Consider the following 7,597-nt stretch of genomic DNA (forward strand, 5'->3'; position numbering starts at 1 on the left):
GCCCGAATCTGCTGCCACTGGCGGGCCACAATACATCTCTTGGTGATTGCCCCAAAGTCACCCAGCTGGCTTTCGTGCCTAAGACGGGACTAATATTTCCACACAGTCGAATCTAATAATTATGCTTCCATCTGAATTCTGAAATTCAATTCAGCTTTCGCATCCGGGAACACCCTCCCGAGCTCAGCTTGATTTAATTGAAAACTTTTCGAACCATCTCCCGGTTTATCAACTCCGGATATTTGATGAAACAGAACCTGACCGATACTTTAGATCGAAACTTCAGCTCACCGACCGTGGTCCCCCCCCCCACCGCTTCTATTGCTAGCGATTATGATCAAATGCCCGCTTTAAAATGCCACACTATCGGTGTAAGCACATACGCAAACACACACCCTCTTTAATGCTTCAAAGAGGAGTGGGCAGCCAGGAAGCGTTAAATCCAACTCCTTGGCCATCCACCAATTAATCTTAATTGCCAACCATTTCCAAAAAAACCCGGGCGGTAAACAATACTTCTGATTCATCTCTATCCTGATCGGGTTTTCTTAAGAAGCCATGGTTGAGGGTTTTTTGAGTCAAGGAATCAGTGTGATCCATCCATCTGTAATTAAGTTCTTAGGACAAACGGCGTTTGCCAGCATGACCAATTTTTGCCACCCAGCCTCCAAGGCTCCACCTAGCAACTCGCAGATGTGCCATGGATGGTGGAATTTAAAAAAAAAATATTAATCTCTCTCTCTCTCCCACTTGAGTTGATCCGAGATTACTCAATCACGTAATCTGATTTTTTTTAAGTGCTTAATAAACAATGTATTGTCTGGGCCAATTGACTTGTACGTAATAATAGTAATAATAATAATAATATTCCCTTATGCCTAGTTGTAATCTTTCAACATCTAATATGAAGGATGTGTGTTTGAGTTTTATTTTTACAGTTATAATGGACACTGAAGGTGGCATTTAATTTCGTTGTACGAGATGCAATGACAATAAAGTAAAGTTTTAAAAAAAACTCCATTGTCTAACCATTGGTAAAACAAATCCTATGTTAAAATTATATTCTGGGTCTTCTTTGTCCTTTATCTTTGCTGCTGTTGTTAGTTGCGAAGTCGTGTCCGACCCATCGCAATCCCATGGACCACGTTCCTCCAGGGCTTCCTGTCCTCTATCATCCTCTGGAGTCCATTTAAGCTCACGCCGACTGCTTCAGTGACCCCATCCAGCCACCTCCTTCTCTGCCGTCCCCTTCTTCTTCTTTGGCCCTCCATCGTTCCCAGCATGAGGCTCTTCTCCAGAGAGTCCTTCCTTCTCAAAGGCCAAAGGATTTGAGTTTCCTCTTCGGGATCTGGCCTTCTAAAGAGCAGTCAGGGTTGATCTCTAGGACTGACCGGTTGGATGGCCTTGCAGTCCAAGGGACTCGCAGGATGGATGGATGGATGGAGGGAGGGAGGGAGGGAGGGAGGGATGTAGTAGATAGATGATAGATAGATAGATAGATAGATAGATAGATAGATAGATAGATAGATAGATAGATAGATGATAGATAGATGATAGATATAGATAGATGATAGATATAGATAGATGATAGATAGACAGACAGACAGACAGACAGACAGACAGACAGACAGACAGATGAGTAGTTGTTGTTAGTTGCGAAGTTGTGTCCGACCCATCGCGACCCCATGGAGAATGTTCCTCCAGGCCTTCCTGTAGATAGGTAGATAGGTATGTATGTAGGTTGGTAGGTAGATAAATAGATAGATCGATGAGAGGGAGGGAGGGAGAGAGAGACAGAGAGAGAGATGTTGTTGTTGTTTGTCACAAAGTTGTGTCCGACCCATTGCGACCCCATGGACCACGTTCCTCCAGGCCTTCCTGTCCTCTATCGTCCTCTGGAGTCCATTGAAGCTCACGCCGGCTGCTTCGGTGTCTCCATCCAGCTACCTCCTTCTCTACCATGGGTCAGTGAGCTGAAGTTTCCATCTAAAGTATTGATTAGGTTCTGTTTCATCGATCTTAGTTAGACAATAAACACAATAAATAAAACTTAGACAATAAAGTAAGGTAAAGGTAAAGGTTCAGCTCACACATCTGTGCTAGTCGTTCCTGACTCTAGGGGGCAGTGCTCATCTCCGTTTCTAAGCCGAAGAGCCAGCACTGTCCGAAGACGTCTCCGTGGTCATGTGGCCGGCATGACTCAACGCCGAAGCCGCACGGAATGCCGTTCCCTTCCCACCAAAGGTGGTTCCTATTTTTCTACTTGCATTTTTTACTTGTTTTCAAACTGCTAAGTTGGCAGAAGCTGGGACAAGTCATGGGAGCTCACTCCGTTACGCGGCGCTAGGGATTCGAACTGCCAAACTGCCGTCCTTTCTGATTGACAAGTTCAGCGTCTTAGCCACTGAGCCACCATATCCCTTTCTACAATAAAGTAAAGTAAAGTAAAGCTTAAAAACTCTACCTCTATTGTCTAACCATTGATAAAACAAATCCCATGTTAAAATATATATATTCTGGGTCGTCTTTGTCCTTTATCTTTAGTGTTAACCTATCCATTCCTGCCCAGACTAATGTTTTTCCAATTACATTTTCCTCTGTAGGAATTTCTTCATCTCGTTTTGCAATCTCATTTTTTTTTCTGCTTTGTTTCTTTCTCCCCCCCCCCCCACTTGAAGGGAACCTGGGATGAGTTCCAAAAATAATAAAAATAAAAATAAAGCTATTTTTGCTCCAGGAGGGCGGTTTTTGTCGCTCAACCCCCCCGTTTATTTTGGGAAATGCGTGTTTGAGGCCCTCACCCAAGCTCGTAGCTATCTGACTCGCTGGGTTTCTAAGCTCTAATTAGAGCTGGAAGTTAATTAAAACGAACTCTTTTAACGAGGTTGCAATTGGCAACGCCAGTGCCTTGCACCAGCCCTTCCTCCTGCTGCTCAAAAGTATGGAATGCAGTCTTCCTGGAAAGCAAGACGGAGCAGGTTTTGGGGAAGCTGGAAGACATCTCACACCTGATATTTCTCTCTCTCTCTGCATGACGGGTGATGAGTGCGGCTGAACCATTGTTTTCCAATGTTCCTTCACCCCAATTTAGAAAAATGCACCCCAGGAGGCAAGGGGAACGACGTAAACTGCCAGATGTTGATGCCCACAGCAGTACAACCCTAAAAAAAATAAAATCATTTTCGGATTTCCGCTGGGAACAGAAAAAGTCGCCCGAGTAGATCAGGTTGATGTTCTTCTCCAGGTTAACCTTTGCTCCCCCCTGAGGTGCTCCCCCATGGGGGCCGGAGCTGCCTCGTCTGTTAGTGATCCCCTGCAACCCGATAATAATTCTGGATCTTCCAGATTGTGAACTCTTGGTAGAGATGGTCCTTCTCTCGCTGGACCAATCCTTCTTGTTTTTTCCCCCCCCAGAAAAGTTTTAGTCAAGTTTATTGTAAGGTAAAATGACAGTAGGTACAAAATTTAGAAGGGAGAGAGAGGGAGGGAGGGAGGGAGGGAGAGAGAATTTAGCAAACTTAAAGGGAGAAAGGTGCAAAAGGAGGGAGGGAAGGAAGGAAGATTGAAGGGGAGAAGGAAGGAAGGAAGGAAGGAAGGAAGGAAGGAAGGAAGGAAGGAAGGAAGGAAAGAAGGAAGGAAGATTGAAAGGGAGAAGGAAGGAGGGGAAGGAAGGAAGGATGAAAAGAAAGAAGTAAAAGAAAATTTAGCAAGGTTAAAAGGAGAAATAGGTGCAAAAGGAGGGAAGGAAGGAAGGATGAAAAGAAAGAAAGTAAAAGAAAGAAGCTTTAGCAGAGTTAAAAGGAGAAATAGGTGCAGAAGGAGGGAAGGAAGGAAGATTGAAGGGGAGAAGGAAGGAAGGACAAAAAGAAAGTAAAAGAAAGAAAATTTAGCAGAGTTGAAAGGAGAAATAGGTGCAAAAGGAGGGAAGGAAGGAAGGATGAAAAGAAAGAAAGTAAAAGAAAAAAATTAGCAAAGTTGAAAGGAGAAATAGGTGCAAAAAGAGGGAGGGAAGGAAGGAAGATTGGTGGGGAGAAGAAAAGAAGGAAGAAAGGACAAAAAGAAAGAATGAAAGAAAACACTTAGCAAAGTTAAAAGGAGAAATAAATGCAAAAGGAGGGAGGAAAGGAAGGAAGGAACTTCCAACTTTTTTTTTATAGTAGTAAAATACCAAAAAAACTACAACCTCAACTTTTTGCTTCACATTTCTAAATACAGATAGTCCTCAACTTACAACGATTTCTTTAGTGACCATTCAAATTTACAACAGCACTGATAAAGGGGGCTTTGGACCAGGCCTTGAACTTACACCACAGCATCCTCACAGTCACAGGGTCAAAAATTTGTTGCTTGGCACCCGGGGTCACCATTTGCAACCTTCCCAGCCGGCATCCGATGAGCGAAGAGGATGGGAGAGGATGGATTTGCTTAAGGACTGCGTGATTTGCTTAACGACCGCAGTGATTTGGTTAACTGCCGCATCCAGAAAGGTTATACAATTGGGCATAGCAACTTACTTAACCACTGCCTCGCTTAGCATCGGAAATATCTAATTTCCATTATGGTCGTAAGCCGAGGAATATCTGTATTTCAAGCCCTATTAAAAAGCTCATTTTAATCATCCAAATCTAAAATTAAGAGTTTTGGGGGAGTTTCCCCCTCAGTTTCGAGTACAAAAATCCACAAGCAGAGTCCTTATAGAAACCAAAGTAGATAAATTATTGGCTTTAATTAAAACAACAAATTGGGCCAAGTCCGTCACTTTTACCATCCGTTCTTTCATTGTGGGAATTAGTGTATCTTTAGGTAGCAATAGCAATAGCAGTTAGACTTATATACCGCTTCATAGGGCTTTCAGCCCTCTCTAAGCGGTTTACAGAGTCAGCATATTACCCCCTACAACAATCCGGGTCCTCATTTTACCCACCTCGGAAGGATGGAAGGCTGAGTCAACCTTGAGCCGGTGAGATTTGAACCGCTGAACTGCTGAACTAGCAGTCAGCTGAAGTGGCCTGCAGTACTGCACCCTAACCACTGCGCAACCTCGGTAAGGGTAAAGGTTCCCCTCACACATACACTATATTGCCAAAAGTATTCGCTCACCCATCCAAATAACCAGAATCAGGGGTTCCAATCACTTCCACGGCCACAGGGGTATAAAATCAAAGGACCTGGGCGTGCAGGCTGTTTTTGCACACATTGGTGAAAGAAGGGGTCGCTCTCCGGAGCTCAGTGAATCCCAGCGTGGAAGTGTGATAGGATGCCACCTGTGCAACAAATCCAGTCGTGACATTTCCTCGCTCCTAAATATCCCACAGTCAACTGTCAGCTGTAGTATAAGAGCGTGGAAGTGTTTGGGAAGGACAGCAGCTCAGCCACAAAATGGTAGGCCACGTAAACCCGTCCAACACCAGGGTGTGACCTCACAAATGCACTTCTGGAAGAATGGCCAAAGATTCCCATCAAGACACTCCTGAACCTTGTGGACAAGCCTTCCCAGAAGAGTGGAAGCTGTTATAGCTGCAAAGGGTGGACTGACGTCAAATTGAACCCTATGGATTAGGAGTGGGATGTCGCTTATAGTAAGTTCATATGCGAGGAAAGGCAGGTGAGCGAATACTTTTGACAATATAGTGTATGTGCTAGTCGTTCCCGACTCTAGGGGGCGGTGTTCATCTCCGTTTCAAAGCCGAAGAGCCAGCGCTGTCCGAAGACGTCTCCGTGGTCATGTGGCCGGCATAACTCAATGCCGAAGGCGCATGGAACGCTGTTTCCTTCCCACCAAAGGTGGTTCCTATTTTTCTACTTGAATTTTTAACCTGCTTCCGAACTGCTACATTAACAGAAACTGGGAGAAGGAACGGGAGCTCACTCCGTTACGCGGCGCTAGGGATTCGAACCGCCAAACTGCCGACTATTCTGATCGACAAGCTCAGCGTCTTGTCCCCTGAGCCACTGCGTCCCTCGGTGTATCTTTACTCATATAAATTCTCATACCAATCCTTCCACATCAGCGGCGTCCTCACCGCCTCTTGTGGCAATGAGTTCTGCAAGTTCACAAGGTACTCGTTGCGTCGTATAAATGCAAACTCAATGTCGACTCAGCCCAAACCTTATATCCAGCCAACGTTTGCAGGTGATCCGCCTTGCCATCCTCTTCAGCCTGAGATTTCCTGTTGCAGCCAGCCACGCGGGTTGCATCAATTCTGCCTAGTCAGCAAACTTAAGATTCAGTGAGCTGTAGATTTATTCTCTCTCGGCGTGTTTTATTGGACAATCACTTATGTATGAGCCAGCTGTGTGCTCTGCAGCTGCCAAAAAAGCTAATGCAATCCTAGGCTGCATCAACAGAGGGAGAGAATCAAGATCACGTGAAGGATTAATGCCACGTTATAATGCCTTAGTAAGGCCACACTTGGAATCCTGCATCCAGTTTTGGTTGCCACGATGTAAAAAAGATGTGGAGATTCTAGAAAGAGTGCAGAGAAGAGCAACGAAGAGGATTAGGGGACTGGAGCCTAAAACATATGAAGAACGGTTGCAGGAATTGAGTACGTCTAGTTTGATGAAAAGAAGGACTGAGGGTCGACATGATAACATTTTAATTTACTTTACTGTCATTGTGCATCGTACAACGAAATTAAATGCCATCTTCAGTCTTCCAATAGCAATAGCAATAGCAGTTAGACTTATATACCGCTTCATAGGGCTTTCAGTCCTCTCTAAGCGGTTTACAGAGTCAGCATATTGCCCCCAACAACAATCCGGGTCCTCATTTCACCCACCTCGGAAGGATGGAAGGCTGAGTCAACCCTGAGCCGGTGAGATTTGAACAGCCGAACTGCTGAACTGCAGTCAGCTGAAGTAGCCTGCAGTGCTGCATTTAACCACTGCGCCACCTCGGCTCTTCCAATATTTGCGGGGCCGCCCCAAAAACCTATTCTCCAAAGACCCCGAAGGCAGAACAAGAAGCAATGGATGGAAACTCACCAAGGAGAAAACCAACCTAGAAATAAGGCGAAATTCCCTGACATTCAGGACAATTAACCAGTGGAACTGCTTGCCTCCAGAAGTTGTGGGCGCTTCAACCCTGGAGGTTTTTGAAGAAAAAAATTGGACAACCATTTGACCGGTAGAGTATAGGGCCTCCTGCTTGAAAAAGAGGTTGGACTAGAAGACCTCCAAGATCCCTTCCGGCCCTAGGATTGTATGTTCAAAAATTAATACGCAACCTTCAGTCAGGCCACAATCTTATGTCATATTCCCATGATGGCGAACCTATGGCATGCTTGCCAGAGGTGGAATGCAGAGCCCTCTCTATGGGCACCCTGTTTTCCAGTCCATTTTAGGCTGTTTTCCAGACCATTTTCAAGCTGGTTTTGGCCTGAAAAATGGTACCAAAAAAGCCCGAAAACTGGCCTGAAAACGGCCTGAATAGTAGCCTGAAAAGGACCCAAAATGGCCTGAAAATGGCCTGAAATGTGGTCTCAAAATGGCCTAAAAACAGCTGGGAAAGTGGCCTGAAAGGGACCTGAAAAATGGTCTCAAAACAGCCTGAAAAATGGCCTAAAAACAGCCTGAAAAATGGTCTGAAAACAGC

This window comes from Thamnophis elegans, chromosome 17 (genome assembly GCF_009769535.1).
Source record: "Thamnophis elegans isolate rThaEle1 chromosome 17, rThaEle1.pri, whole genome shotgun sequence".
Lineage (NCBI taxonomy): Eukaryota > Metazoa > Chordata > Lepidosauria > Squamata > Colubridae > Thamnophis > Thamnophis elegans.